We start from the raw sequence: 16,656 nt of genomic DNA, 5'->3' as shown, positions 1-16,656 counted from the left end.
TATTTTTTAATAGTTATTCTTGTTTTAGTACATATAATTGTTGGTGACTTTCATATCTCTATATATTATGCTTACATGAGGCTTTCTTGATCTATTATAAATAGTATTGAAGTCTAATTGTGATGAATGAGATTACTTTAGATTCTTGTGTTGCGAATTCTAATTATTTTCAAAGATAGTTATATTTCAATTTTTAATCTATTAGTTCCTTTTTGTTCTCATATTTCACATCCCTTAAAACCTCATTCTGTACCATTACCAAACAGCTATTCTAATGGGCTTAATGTTTAGCTTTTTATTTGTGTAAGTTCTTAGAACATGCGTATTTTGTCTGAATATGTTCTTACTTGATGTAAATAGTATTGCACTTTACCTTAACCTATTTCCTACATTTCACCATTCAGCAATATATTTTTAAGAGTCATCCCTGTTGCTATATTACAAGTTATAAATATAGTAACTGTTGCCACTAATTGTTCATTCATCATCCCAAGAACCAAGCAGATCAACAAATGATTGATAAAGGACAATTAATTGATGCCAACAATAAGATGACAGAAATTTTGGTATTGTCTACAAAAGACTTTAAAACAACTGTAATAAATATGCTTCAAAAATTATAAACATGTTTGAAACAAATGAAAAAATAATTTTGATGTATGCAGAGGAACTAATTAAGATAATATTAATTATATATATAATTATTTAAGTTGATGATCTCTTAAGTTTGAATGCATTCTAACAGGCCTGCATTTCTCCTCGCCACTCCCACCCCATGGTTGCTGTTTTTGATATCATATTTTACATTTTTTTGTTTTGTATATCCTTTAACTACTTATTGTTAATATAGGTGATTTTACTACTTTTGATTTTTAACCTTCCTAATGGCTTTATCAGTGGTTGATCTACTACCTTTATCATATTTTTGCCATTATCAATCAGATTTTTCCTATTGTAATTTTCATATTTTTAGTTGTGGTGCTTTCTTTTCTTAGAGAAGTCCCTTTAACATTTCTTGTAAAGCTAGTTTAATGGTGCTTTATTCTTTGAGCTTTTCATTGTCTGTAAACCTCTTTATCACTCCTTCAAATCTGAATGATAGCCTTGCTGGGTAGAATATTCTTGGTTGTAGATTTTTTCCTTACATCACAGTACATATATAGGGCCACTCACTTCTGTCCCACAAAGTTTCTGCTGAAAAGTCATCTGGCAGTCTTAAGGGAGTTCCCTTTATGTATCTAGTTGCTTTCCTCTTGCTTCTTTTAAGATTTCCTCTTAATCTTTAATTTTGCCATTTCAATTATAATGTATCAAGATATGAATTTCTTTGGGTTTATCTTGTTTGGGACTTTCTGTGCTTATTGGACTTGGATGTCTGTTTGCTTCCCTATGTTAATGAAGTTTTCAGTTATTATTTATTTGAATAATTTCTGTGTCTCTTTGTGTCTTCTCCTTATAGGACCTCTATGATGCAAATGTTAATATGCTTGATGTTGTTCCAAAGGACTCTTAAACTGTGGTCATTTTAAAAAATTCTTTTTCCTTTCTTCTGTTTTTGGTGATTGCCATTATTCTGTCTTCCAGATCACTGGTTCACTCCTCTGTATCACCTAGTCTACTGCTATTTGTTTTCAGTGTATTTTTTATTTCTGACATTGCATTCTTCAGTTCTCTTTGTTTCTTCTTTATATTTTCTAACTCGGTTGAAATTCTTACTGTGATGATCCATTCTTTTCCAGAGTTTGCAAGCATCTTTATGATCATTATGTGGAACTCTTTATTGGGTAGATTGCTTATTTCCCCATCATTCAGTTATTTTTCTGAGGTTTTGTCTTTTTCCTTTATTATGAAATTATTTTTCTATCTCCTATATTTTGCCTTATTCTCTGTATTGATTTCTATATATTAGGTAGGTTGCATAAATTTCCCAGTCTTGGAGAATTGGCCTTATCTAGAAGATATCGTATGGGACCTAGCAGCATGCTCCCCTGCTGTCACTAGAGCTATATGCTCTAGGGGTTGCCCTCTATGTGTGCTGCATGTACCGTTGTGGGAGTGACTACTGTGGATGCACTGATAGGTGGGGCTAGCCCCCTTCTGGTTGGCTGCAAAGTCTGCCTCATATGGTGGCTGCTGGCCTGCTGGTGGGCTGGGCCAGGTTCCTGCATGGCTGGCTGAGTAGTCCTGTGTTTTCCTGGGACTAGGTGCCAAACTGATGTTGGGCAGGTAAGCCACCATGGGTAATAGTCTAGGAAATGGACTCCAAAATGGTACTCATCAGCACCAGTGTCCTCACGGTAGAATGATCTCTGGAATGTGCCTACCACCAGCATCTATGTCCCCAGGAGGTCTCAGTTGCCTCCTGCCTCTCTAGGCTTTTTAAGATCAGAAAATGAGTATGACCCAGATTCCTTTCAAATTACTGTCTTTGCGCTGGGACTCAGATTGTTTGAGATTTTGTGCATACCCTTTAAGGGCAGAATCTCTGTTTCCTGCATCCCTCCAGCTATCTAACATGCAAGCTCCACTGGCCTCCAAAGCCAGATATTCTGGCGGCTCCCTTTCCCTATGCAGGACCCCAGGGCTAGAGAGCAAAATGTGGGATTTAGACCCCTTGCTTCCTGGTGAAGACCTCTACAATTGTGATATTTGTCCCATTATAGGTTGTCAGTCTGAGTTTATGTTTCTTTGCTGCACCTCATCTTTGGCCTTTCCACCCACTGCATTGTGGTTCCTTCTTTATGTCTATAGTTGTGGCCAAATCTTTTCTGTTAGTCTTCGGGTCATTCTCACTGATATTTGCTCTGTAAGCAGTTGTAATTTTGATGTTCCCAGAGGAGTTAATCTGTTTCATTCTACTCCACAATCTTCACTTTACAAATATTTTCTATCATTCTGTAGACTGCCTTTTCACTTTATTTCCTTTGCTATGCAGAACCCATTTAGTTTGATGTAATCCTATTTGTCTAATTTTTGCTTTTGTTGCTTGGCTCTATCTGAGAAATCATTGCTAAGGCCTATGTCAAAATTTTTTTTCCTTTGTTTTCTTCTATGAGTTTTATAGTTTTGGGACTTATATTTAAGTCTTTAATCCATTTTGAATTGATTTTTGTGTATGGTGTATAAGAGTCCAATTTAATCCTCTTTCATATGAATATCCAGTTTTCCTAATGCCATTCACTGAAGAAATTACTTTTCTCCATCGTGTAATCTTGGCATCCCTGTGGAAGATCAGTTGACCTTATATGCATCAGTTTATTTCTGGCCTCTATATTCCCTTCTATTGGTCCATATATCTGTTTTATACTATATCATACTTTTTTGATTACTGTAGCTTTGCAGTATAGTTTGAAATAATAAAATGTGGTGCCTTTGTATATAAGGGACTCCTGTTACTCAATAGCTAATAATAATAATAATAATAATAATAATAATAATAATAATAATAATAATAATAATAATAATAAAAATGGACAAAGCACTTGGATATACTTTTTTCAAAGAAAGCATACAAATGGCCACCAGGTTTATGAAAAGATTCCCAACATCACTAATCGTCAAGGAAATACAAGGCAGAACACCAGTGAGGTATCATCTTACACTTGTTTGGATGACTTTATCAAAAAAGCAAAAAAGTGGAAGCATTGGTAAAAGTGTGAAGAAAAGAGAACCCCTGTACCATGTTGGTGAGAATATAAATTGATATAGCCACTATGGAAGATGTCATGGAGTTTCTTAAAAAAAATTAAAACTAGAACTACCATATTTAGCAATGCCATTTCTGGGTGTATATCTGAAGGAGTTGAAATCAGGGTCTTGGAGAGATACCTGCATTTCATGTTCATGACAGCATTATTAATAATATACAAGATATTGAAGCAACCTAAGTATCCATTGATGGGGGAATGGATAAAGAAAATGTGGTGTTAAATGCAATGGAATATTATTCAGCCTTAAAAGAAAGAAATCTTGTTAGTTGTGGCAACATGGATGAACCTGAAGGGCAATAAGTTAAATGAAATAATCCAGACACAGACTAACAAATAGTGCATGACTAACTTATATGGAGAATCTAAAATACTCAAACTCATAGAAGCAGAGAGTAGACTGGTGGTTACCAGGGGCTGTGGGGTAGGCAAAACAGGAAGGTGTTATTCAGAGAGTACCAAGTTCCGCTATGCAAGCTGAGTAAGTCATAGAGATGTACTGTATACCATAGTGTCTATAGTTAATCATACTGTCATTGTATACTTAAAAATTCACTAAGAGAGTAGATCTTAAGTAGTCTCATCACACACAAATATAAAGAGGATGGGAAGAAACTTTTGAATATATTGAATATGTTTATGGCATTGATTGTGGTGATGTTTTCATAGGTGTATAATTATCTCCAAACTCATCAAGTTGTATACATTAAATAATTACAGCCTTCTGTATGGCCATAGCTCAGTAAAGTGGTTTAAAAAACAAAAGACTATAGGAATATATCCAAACACTTGTAAACTAAAAATTACACTTCTAAATAATCCATGGGTCAAATAAGCAGCTTCTAGGAATATAAAAAATATACTGAACTGAATAAAAGTGAAAATATATCAACTTTTGTAGGCTAGAGCTAAAGCATTGGTAAGAAGGAAATTTATAGTTCTAAATGCATACATTAGAGAAGAGAAAAAGTCTCAAACAAAAACCTAAGTTTCTATTATAAGAATATAGAAAAAAATCAAAATAAACTCAAAGGAAGCAGAAGGAAACACATAATAAAAAAGAAATCAGTTAAATTAAGAACAAAATAAATGTAAAGACATAGTGAAACAAAAGGTGTTTAGTTGAAAAGATTAATAAAATTGACAAGCTTCTAGTAAGACTAACAAAAAAAGAAGACACAAATTACCAATATTAGGAATATAACAAGGGCTATCTCTACAGGCTCTGCAGACTTCAAAATAATAAAGGATGCTATAAACAATAATAATCAAAAGATATTATAAACAATTTGAAACATATGAATTTAACAATTTATATGAAATGGAATAATTCCTTAAAAACTCAATGTTTCATGACTTGCCCAAAATAAAATTAGTAATTTTAAAACTCCATAACTATTAATTAGATTTGCAGTGAAAACATTTATAAGATAATATCCAGGCTCAGAATATTTCACTAGAAATAAAATATTCTATCAAATGATTAATTCTACACAAATCTTTCTAATTCTACAGAATATCTTTCAGAAAATAGAAGGGGAACTTCCCAATTCATTTTGCTCTGATAACAAAGCCAGATTAAGATAATACAAACAAAAAAACTACAGATAGATATCTGTCATGAACATAAATGAAAAAAATCCTTTTAAAAAAAGTGTCAAATAGAATTTAGCAATGTATAAAAAGATTTATACATCAAGACCAAGTAGGGTTTGTTTTAGGGATGCAAGTCTCATTATTTTAAAGTCAGTCCTGTGATCCATAGTATTAATAGACTTAGAAAGAGAAGTCAAGATTATATCAATCAGTGCAGGAAAATAATCTGACAAAATTCAACACTTATTCATGATAAAAAATTCTAAGAAAAATAGGAATGCAGGGGGAGTTCCCAAATTGGTTAATATATATATATATAGTGTGTGTGTATATTTATATATGTGTGTGTGTGTGTTTGTGTCTGTCTCTCTCTCTCTCTCTCTCTCTATATATATATATACACACACACACAAAACCTTTCATTCAACATTGTGGTGAATGACTAAATACTTTCTCCCTAAGATAAGGGACAAGACAGGGGCATCTATCCTCACCACGCTTATTTAACATAGTGTGGGATATTCTGGCAGTGAAATAAAGCAAGAAAAGGATAGATGAGGCATATATATTGAAAAGCAGAAATAAAATAAAATGTTTTCTATTTGCAGATGACATTTTTGTATATGTAGAGAATCTCAAAGAATCTATTAAAAAAAAAAAAAGTCCTAGAATGAGTAAGAGAGTTCAGCAAGATCACAGGATATTAAATCAACATATAAAAATTAACTGTACTTGGGTATACTAGTAATTAACAGGTAGAGACAGAAACATTATAATTACAACACAATAACATTTACAGTAGCTCAACAAATGAAAAACAGGTATTAATGTGACAAAACATGTACAGGACTAGTATGTTGAAAACTACAAAATGTTTTTGAAATTAGTAAAAGATCTAAAGAAATGGCCACTTACTCATGGTTGGAAAACTCAAAATAGTAATTTTAATTTTCCTCAAGTTGATATGCAGGTTTTAATACAGTTCCTCTGAAACTCCAAGCAAAGTGTTTTTTAGAGAACTCTTCGAAAATTTATATAAAAAAGCAGAGAAACAAAAATAGCTGAAATTATTTTGAAAATTACGAATTAAATTAGAGGGACTTCAAGATGGTGGAAAAGGAGGATGCAAAGCTCACCATCTCCCACAAATACATCAAAAATACATCTACATCTGTATGTGGAACAGTTCTCATAGAAGACCTACTGAACACTGACAGAAGATCTTGGACAAGTGGAACCACAAGAAAAATCATCACAAAACCTGGTAGAAGAAAAAAGAAAGAGGAAATCAGGATAGGACCTGCACCTTGGGGATGGAGTGGTGAAAGAGGAAAAGCATCCTCAACCTGGGAAGCCCTCTCTTCAAGGGGGAGGTTAGTTGGAATATAAGGGGAGCTTCAGAGGCTAGGAGGAGAGCACAGGAGACATTTTGCAGCAGACACAATGGAGAGAAACTGGCATAGAAGGTCCACGTGGTTCCTAGCCTAATATACGAGCTGTGGTGCGTGCAAGGATGAGGTGCTGAAACTTGGGTTCCAGAGCACAGACCTGGGGAGAGAACTGGGGTTGACTATGCAGAGGCAGCCTTGGGGGGCTGGAGTGTGGTACAGGGCTGAGGCAGGGGATATCTGTAAAAGAGCCTGGGTCTGCCATAGAAAGCTCCATTGTTGGCACACAGGAATGGAGGGTGCAATGCTTCCTACAGGGTGTAGCTGGTGGGTAGAGTCTCCATTGTTAACATACTGTCAAGAAGGGAGGAGAGGGGCATTGTCACTGCAAGCCCACAGGAAGTTCCCTGGCCATAAAGACCCCACTGTTAACAAGCTCTGTGAACTCCCATAATGGGTGATAGATGACACCACAGAGGGCACTTCCTAATGGACATCTACTCCAGAGGAATACCCCAGTGGCTTCTCTCCCAGTAGAAATGCTCTAGTCCCACCTACTATGTATAGCAGTCCAGTAACAGATCTGGGGACTTCTACCCCAGCAACCAGGGGTTAGACCCAGTCCCTGACATGGGATATGACAACCATAGAGCAAAGAAGAGGCCCCACTCAACACTCAGTGCAGGCTCTGGACAGCACAACTCCAATAACACCCCCAATCAAGGATTCAGCCAACAGAAAAGGAGGAAAGATGTGGCAGCCATTCATACGAAAAACAGCCCTCACAAATAAAATATGAGAGACACAATCTACACGGGGATGCTTCCACATAAAAGCAGACCTTCAAGACCACAGTAGATAACTGTTATTCCTAAATTCGTAGGGAGGAAAAAATGTAAGTAAAATGAAGAAGCTGAGGAACCACTCCCAATTAAAAGAACAAGTGAAGTCCCGTGAAAGAACACATGATGAAATAGATCTCTGCAGTCTACCAGAACTTGAGTTCAAAAAGGAGATAATAAAATCACTGAAGGAAATAAGAGAGGCTATCAATAGAAATGCAGAATACTACAAAAAGAAAATAGAACCTATAAAGAGGAACCAGTTAAAATCAGAAAGCACAACTGCTGAGATAAAAACTGCGTTAAAGGCGATCAATAGCAGACTAAATAATGCAGAAGAACGAATAAGTGACTTAGAAGATAAAATAATGGAAATCACCAAATCAGAACAGCAAACAGAAAAATAAATTTTAAAAATGAAAGCAATAGAAGGGACCTATGAGACAATATAAAATGTGCCAATCTACACATAATATGGGTCCCAGAAGGAAAAGAAAGAAAAAAGACAATTGAAAATGTATTTGAAGAAATTATAACTGAAAACTTCTCAAACCTAAAGAAGGAAACACATCCAAGTAAAGGAAGCACAGAGGGTCCCAAACAAGCTGAATCCAAACAGACCTAAACTGAGACATATTATAATTAAGATGGCCAAAGTTAAAGAGTCCAAAGGCAGCAAGAGAAAAACTGAGAGATATTTATAAGGGAACATCAAAAGGCTATCAACTGACTTCTCTACAGAAAGGTTTCTGGCCAGACGGGAGTGTCAAGATACATTCAAAACCTCAACAGTGAAAAGTTGAAAGTCTTCTTAATAAAATCTGGAACAAGACAAGGATGCCCACTCTCACCACTTCTGTTCAGCATAGTCTTGGAAGTTCTAGCCATAGCAATCAGACAAAAAATAAACAAACAAATAAATACATAAATAAATAAAATAATAATAAAGAGATCCAAACTGGAAGAGAAGAGGTAAAACTGTCACTATATGTGGATGACATGATATTACATATAAAAATCCCTAAAGATTCCACCCCAGAACTACTAGAGCTGATAAACAAATTTAGCAATGTATCAAGATACAATATTAACGTATAGAAGTATGTTGCATTTGTTTATGCTAACAATGAAATAGAAAAGGAAAGTAAAAAAAAAAATCCTTTTTAAAATTTCATCCAAAAAATACTTAAGAATAAACCTGACCAAGGAGGTGAAAGACTTATATGTAGAGAACTATAAAAGATTGAGTACGAAAATTAAAGATGATTTAAGAAATGGAAAGATATCTCATGCTCTTGGAATTGGAAAATTTGTTAAAATGGCCATACTGCCCAAAGTAATCTAAAGATTTAATGTAATGCCTATCAAATTACCCAGGACATTTTTCACAGAATTAGAACAGATAATCCTAAAATTTATATGGAATCACAAAATACCCAGAATTGCCAAAGCAGTACTGAAGAAAAACAATGAATCTGAAGGAATAACCCTCCTAGACATCAAACAATACTACAGAGCTACAGTAATCAAACAGCATGGCACAAAAAACAGATGTACAGATCAATGGATCAGAATAGATAGCCCAGAAATAAACACACACACCTATGTTAATTAATCTTTGACCAAGGAGGAAAGAATATACAGTGGAGAAAAGGCAGCCTCTTCAACAGGTGGTATTGGGAAAGCTGGACAGTTGCATATAAATCTATGAAATTAGAACACTCCCTCACACTATAGAGCAAAATGGGTTAAAGACTTAAACATAAGACAAGACACTATAAATTTCCTGGAAGAGAACATAGGTAAAACATTATCTGATATGAATTGTAGCAATGTTCTCCTAGGCAATCTACTGAGACAATAGAAGTAAAAGCAAGAATAAACAAATGGGACCTAATTAAACTTAGCTTTTGCACAGCAAAGGAAACCATGAATAAAACAAAAAACCTATGGAATGGGAGAAAATATTGGCAAATGATATGACAGAAAAGGGCTTAATTTCCAGAATATACAAACAGCTCATACAACTCAATAATAAAAACACAAACAACCCAATTCAAAAAAGAGTAGAAGACCTAAACAAACATCTCCAATGAAGACATAGAAATGGCCAATTGCCACATTAAAAAACTGTAAACCAACTATACTTAAAAGTAATTAAATTTTAATACTTCTTATATGTCTTTACTTATCAAAACATGTGGTATATTGTGGAGTGTTAAGATACATAGGTCAATGAAACAGAATGGAGAGCTCAGAGATAGACAAATACCTACCTGGTTTTTAACAGTTTTAAAAGCAATTGAGTGGAGGAAAGATTGCTTTTCACAAGCAGGAAAAGAAAGAAAGAAAGAAAAAGAAACATCATCTTAAACCTAATATCTTACACAAAAATTAACTCAAATTGATTATGGACTTAATTATAAAATATAAAGCTATAAGACTGTTAGAAAAAAATCATAGTAGAATTCTTTTGAATCTAGGTCTAGGCAAAGAATTCTTAAACGTGACACTGAAAACATCATCCATGTAAGGAAAAATAGGTATATTGGACTTCATTTAAATTAACTTTTGATCTGTGAAAAACAGGAAGATGGAAATACAAGCTATAGACTGAGAAATGTTTGCAAAGCCCATATTTCTGACAGCGGACTATGTAAAGAATAAAAAATGCTCAGACTCAATATTTTTTAAAAATTCATTTAGAAAAAAATGTGAAGAGGCATTTCACTTGAAGATATAGGAGGCATGTAAGCACATGAAAATATGGTCACGATCATTAGCCATCAGGGAAATGCAGGTTACCACAAGCTCTCACTACCCACCTATCAGAACAACTAAAATGATAAACAGTGACAACACCAGATGTTGGCTAGGATCAGAGAAACTGGAACGCTCATATATGGCTCATTACATTGTGGAAATGTAGAATGGTAAAGCCATTCTGGAAATCAGTTTGACAGTTTCTTTAAAAATACACATGCAGTTATCATATGGCTCAGCAATTAAAACTAGATTCACACAAAAATGTGTACCTGAGTATTATCTTTATTACAGCCCAAACTGCAAACAACCTCTATTTCCTTCAACAAGAATATGATCAAATTAACAGGAATATTCTCACCATAGAATACTACTCAGCAAAAAAAAAAAAATGAACAGAGAATTGATAAATGCAGCAACTGGAATGAATCTCCAGAGAATTATACTGAGTGAAAAAAGTGAACTCCAGAAGGTTCTGTGCTGTATGATTTCATTAACGTAACACTCTTGAAATTACAAAAACATAAAAATGGAGAACAGATTAGTGATTGTCACCAGTTAAGGAGGAAGTAGCGGTAGGACAGAAATGGGTGTAACCACTGAAGAGCAACATGAGTGATACTTGTGGTGATAGAAAAATTCTATATCTTGACTGTACTGATGCCAATCTCCTGGCTGTGTTGTTGCACTATATTGTTGAGAGACTTTACTATTGAGGGCAACTAAGTAAAGGATACTTTTGTATTTTTTTTTTCACAGCCACATGCGTATCTACAGTTATCTCAAATTTTTTAATGTTTAAATGTGGCTTAAATACTATATGAGCAAAAATTCAGTTTCTGTTGAAGTTTGACTTTTAAAAAAATCTACTTCTATCCCAATTAGTTACACGTAGGGAGGGACAAGCTGTTCATAAGTTTTTACAATGAAATTATCGAAGTTTTCAAAGCATAAAATGATCCTTGTTTTGCTTGATCCTAAGGAACCAAAATTTCTATGTAATCTTTGGGGAAAAAAAGCCTGCAAATCTTCAGCTTCCTAGAACATGATTACTGTGATTTTAGTGTTTGAAACAAATGATTCATGGAATAGAATTTAATTGCTACTATTAATAAGATAGCTTTAGCATAATTTTGTGATTCAAGTGTGTATGCATTTTAATTTTATCTCTTTTTAACCTCGAACTTACAGGAACAGTTGTTCCATTTAAATTCATGTTCTGTGTTGATTGGTTTGACCTACCTACATACAGAGCTCAGACTTAGGATAGTAAGGGTATTCCCCTGAGAACATCCCCTTTACTATTTTCTCAAAACAGTAGGAATATATGGTTTCATTCTGTTTGTGCTTAACTCTTGGCTCATTCAGAGCTGCAGCCTCTTATTCAAAGTCAAGATGAATTATAGCTCCTTTGGCAACTACAACAGAGAATACACTTGCTTTAAGAAATGTTTACCATAATGCTTACGTTACATTATAGGGATTTGTATTTAGACTTCTAGAGAAAATATTTGTAACATTATTTCTAACACCTTCTTCTTGCCCTTGACATTATAAAACTACTTCCAACTATACAAACTTTTCAACCCCTTCTGGATGCCTTTGGAATACTGCCAAACTTATGGTAATAGTCACTGTCATGGGAATGCTTTTGTGTATAAAACATAAACCTCTATCATCAAAAAGTAAACTATGTTTTGGAAAACATATGAATAAAAAAGCAGAGGGTCTTTAAACAAGTTATAGTTATAACAGTGTTTAAAAAAAAGTGTTAGGTAGTACTTATTTTCAAAATTTTTTGAGGAGAGAATAAAATAAACTGCACCTAGATTGCTATAGAAAATGTCTAGATTGGGATTAAGAAAACCATCTTGATTTACAGGTTTGTAAACAAACTAAAATCTCGACTAGAGGTGGTAAATTTCTTTAACTAAAATCTTAGCCTCCAATAGCAGAAAATTTTGAAGTCATCTTTTCTTAGACTAGGGTTTCTTAACTTGATACTATTGACAGATAATTCTTGGTTGGGGTCAGAGAGCATCATGTGCATTGTAGAGCATTTAGCACCATCCCTGGCCTCTATCCACTAGATGCTAATAAGTCTCTCCCAGTTGAGACAACAAAAATGTCCCTAGACATTGGCAGATGTTTACTGTGGGAAGAGGAAGGAAATCATCTCAGCTGAGAACTACTCTTGTAGATCATTGGCCTATCACATGTTAAAATGGAAAAGTCAGTGTGTAAGAGTTTGTCTGATTTTCCATGCTCAGCAGTGACCATTTCTTACCACCTTTACTCTGTTACAACATCTAACTTTGTTTTCCTGTCTCATCCTTCCTTCAGCTGATGTTCTCACCTTACACGTTAGTCAGATTTTCCTAGTGAGTTTCCTTTCCCATTTCAATGTGACTCCTTCTTCCTTATCTTCTTTTCTCAAATCTCTCACTCCTCTTTCTTCCTCCCTGACTCTCAGGTAATTTATTGTTCCTCATTCTTGATTTTAAAAGTTACAACAATCAAGCAAGGCCACATTCCACTGCTTTTTTTCAAAATGACATTCATCTTTTCTGTTTCCTGTATAATGAATGTATTGACCTGATCCAGGCAGAGGGCCTGGGTTATACCTGTCTTCACATTCTTTAGTGCTCCCTCTTGTCTTTCTCCTCTGCATCTTTTATATTTCCCTTTTTAATAAATTATTCCCAGGAGCATAAAAGCCTGTTCTGATATCTGCCATTTAAATAAAACCAAAAGAAATGTGATTTTACATTTTTATAGGATTTACCCCAAATTTAAGCTTTCCTTTACAGTAGAACTTCTCAACATATCCATCAATACTGTTCATCTTTTTAAGACACGTCCGTATCTACTTTCCATATTTTACTCCTTATTTTGTTGTAAATTGCCTCAATATCAATGATTTCACTGAAACTGACCTTATGAATGGCCATCAACAAATTTCAGGTCATAAAACTCTATGACATTTCTTTACTTTGAACTTACTTGACTCTCCAACATTGTCAACACAGTTGCCTACTCTTTTGATCTGAATACCTTTTTTGTTCTCTTTTCCACATCTCCCTCTCCTGGTTTTTCTCCCACCTCTCTTTGTTATTTTTTTCCTTTTTCTTCTTTCTTTATTCTTGTTAATTCATATTTTTTCTACCAATATTTAAATTCTGGGTTCTGCCATTCTGGTTTATATTTCACTTTACTTCTTTCAGAGCACTTTTTATTTTTCTTTATAGATCTTATTACCTTTTGCAATTTATCAGTAGGATTACAAGCCTAGCTTACTCACAAGATACAAACACTTTAATGGTTAAGACCATGTTTTTTTTTTCCAGAATCCGACACATTTCCTGGCATACCATGGGCCAATCAATGATTTCTGAATGAGTGAATTCACTCATGGATGAATGTGATCTGAGGTGAAGCTCAGCTCCCTACTAAACTTCTACTGATTCAAGCTTTCTGCTATTTTTGTTATTTTCCTTATAATGATAATTTCTCCTCCTCAAGGAGAAGAGAATTTATTTAGAAAACAATGTGTAAGAAGTGCAAACAAAAACATACATACTTCTCAGTATTACTCAGGACTTTATCTGTTCATACATGTGTAAGAGAACAGCGGAGGAAGTAGAGAAAATTTTATCCTAGGAACTACCTCCTGTATATTGCTATGGTCAAAATGTTACTGGATAATGGTTATTATATTGGATCACGTCCGTATGTTCTGTTCCACATATTATCTTTGTTAGTAATCCTATATCCTCATAGAAAGGTATAATATCTGTGATATTAATCTCAAATTCCCAGTAAGTATTTGTGAAACACGTATCCCACATACACACACACTTCCATTCTTTTGGAGAGTTTAATAAATGAGAAAGAATTAATAGTAGGATTCTATAAAATAACGTGGAATTTGAAGAGGATGTGTCATTGGTTACAGTTCTGTCCTTTTCTATTTAAATAAAACCAAATATTAAATTTTATCATTTTATTGAATTGTCAAGTCACTAAAATTCAGTAACTTTTTCACATGATCAACTGAGGCTGTTGTTTAGTCTATTTGACTTGACTCCAGCATACTTCAGTGGTAATGACTGGTTGAACAGGTGACCTTGGGATGTGTAGGGCTTGGCAGAGGCAACTCTAGATAAAGGAGAGACTGAGACTTAAGACAAATATGAACCTTCTTTTTGCTTTGCATTCTACGAAACTAATATCACTCTTGTTTCTGACTGTTCTGATTCCAATGTAATTTAGCAATGAGAGTTGCTTTGTTGTTTTTTATACTTATTGTTACATATTTATTGGAATGGTGTATTTCTTTTCTAATCAGCATTTTCTGAGTAAAATTGAATCCACTGATAATGTGAGATCTTAGAAGTCTGCATGTTCCAGATCCTAGGCATTGTCTCTATTGGGCATCAAAACCTCCTAGAGAGCTTTTAAAAAATACCAAGTCCCTATTTCCAGTGATTCTGTTTTACTTACTTCTGTATGGGATCCACAACATAGTATATTTAAAAGTGTCCCATGTTAATTTAATGTCTAGCCAGAGTTAAGAATGTTTTTCAAAGAATAGTTCAGGGAACACCTTCATCATATTTATCCAAGGTGCCTCTCCAGATCAGCTGAATCTAAAAACCATGGCATCCTAGATTATTCCTATTCCGGTTAAAGCTTGAGTGTTACTGCTTTAGGTCACCTTAGTTAAATTTACCTTAAATTGGTTGATAATAGTAATAAGGCTTTGCTCCTATTACATAATACAGTGTCCATCTTCTGCCTTATATATATTATTTCCAGAGCTACACAAATCAACCCATACAATGTTCACTTCTTTCAACCGTTTTCTGTAATCACTGGAAATCATGGGAGTCAGAGACCACAGGCATTTTCTGATAGCAAAACACAGAGTATAAGTATAATCCAAGAAAGCAATAACCAAAGAAAGCACAGAAGCTAACAGTAGATTATCTTTTACTTTATTTCTTGAGGTAGGCTTGTATCACTATAAATTTCCCTCTTAGAACTACTTTTGCTGCATCCCATAGATTTTGGATTGTTGTATTCCCATTTTCATTTGTCTCCAGGAATTTATTTATTTCCTCTTTGGTTTCTTCAGTGATCCACTGGTTGTTCAGTTGTGTATTGTTTAACTTCCATATGTTTGTATTTTTTGCAAATTTTTTTTCTTGCTGTTGATTTCTAGCCTCATAGCATTGTGGTCAGAAAAGGTGCTTGATATAATTTCCGTCTTCTTAACTTAGTACTGAGACTTGTTATGTGACCTAGTATGTGATCTATCCTGGTGAATGTTCACTGTGCACTTGAATGTGTATTCTTCTGCTTTTGGATGGAATGTTCTTTTTCTTTCATCACTTTAAATATATTATGCCACTCCCTTCTGACCCCCAAAGTTTCTGCTGAAAAGTTACCTGAGAGTCTTATGGGAGTTCCCTTGTATGTAACTAATTGCTTTTCTCTTGCTGTTTTTAAGATTCTCTCTCTTTAATTTTTGCTGTTTTAATTATAATGTATCTTGGTCTGGACATCTTGGTTGACCTTGTTTGGACTCTGTGCTTCCTAAACATGGATGTCTATTTCTTTCTACAGTTTAGGGAAGTTTTCAGCTATTATCTCTTAAAGTAAGCTCTGTACCTCTCTCTCTCTCACTCTTCTGTTTCTGGGACCCCCATAATTCAAATGTTAGTACCCTTTATGTTGTCTCTGAGGTCTCTTAAACCATTCTCATTTTTAAAATTATTTTTTTCTTTTTCTGTTCAGCTTGGGTGATTTCCACTGCTGTGTCTTATGGTTTACATATCCATTCCTCCACATTACCTAATCAACTGTTGATTCCTTCTGGCATTTTTTTTTTTTTTTTTTAATTTCAGTTATCGTGTTCTTTAGCTCTGTTTGGCTCCTCTTTATATTTTCTAACTGTTAAACTTATCACTGTTTTCATCCTTCTCTGAAGTTCATTGAGTAGCTTTATGGTCATTATCTTGAACTCTTTATTGGGTAGATTGTGTACCTTTTTCATTTAGTTCTTTTTCTGGGGTTTTTGATTCTTCCTTCATTTCAGAAATATTCCTGTCCCCTCATTTTGCCTAATTGTCTGTGTTTATTTGTATATAGGTCAGTTTTATTTCCTAATCTTGAAGAAGTGGCCTTATGTAGATGTCCTATCAGGTCCAGCAGCTGGTCACCACAGCTACGTACTCTAGGAGTGCCATCTCTGTGGGCTGAGTGGGCCTTCTGTTGTGATGGAAATAACTACCATGGGTGTGTTGGTAGGCAGGGCTGGTCCCTGGTCTGGTTGGCTACCAAGATCTGCTTCGTGTA

This window comes from Camelus bactrianus, chromosome 7 (assembly GCF_048773025.1).
Source record: "Camelus bactrianus isolate YW-2024 breed Bactrian camel chromosome 7, ASM4877302v1, whole genome shotgun sequence".
NCBI lineage: Eukaryota > Metazoa > Chordata > Mammalia > Artiodactyla > Camelidae > Camelus > Camelus bactrianus.
The sequence above is the reverse complement of the archived record's forward strand: the minus strand, read 5'-3'. Positions refer to the sequence as shown.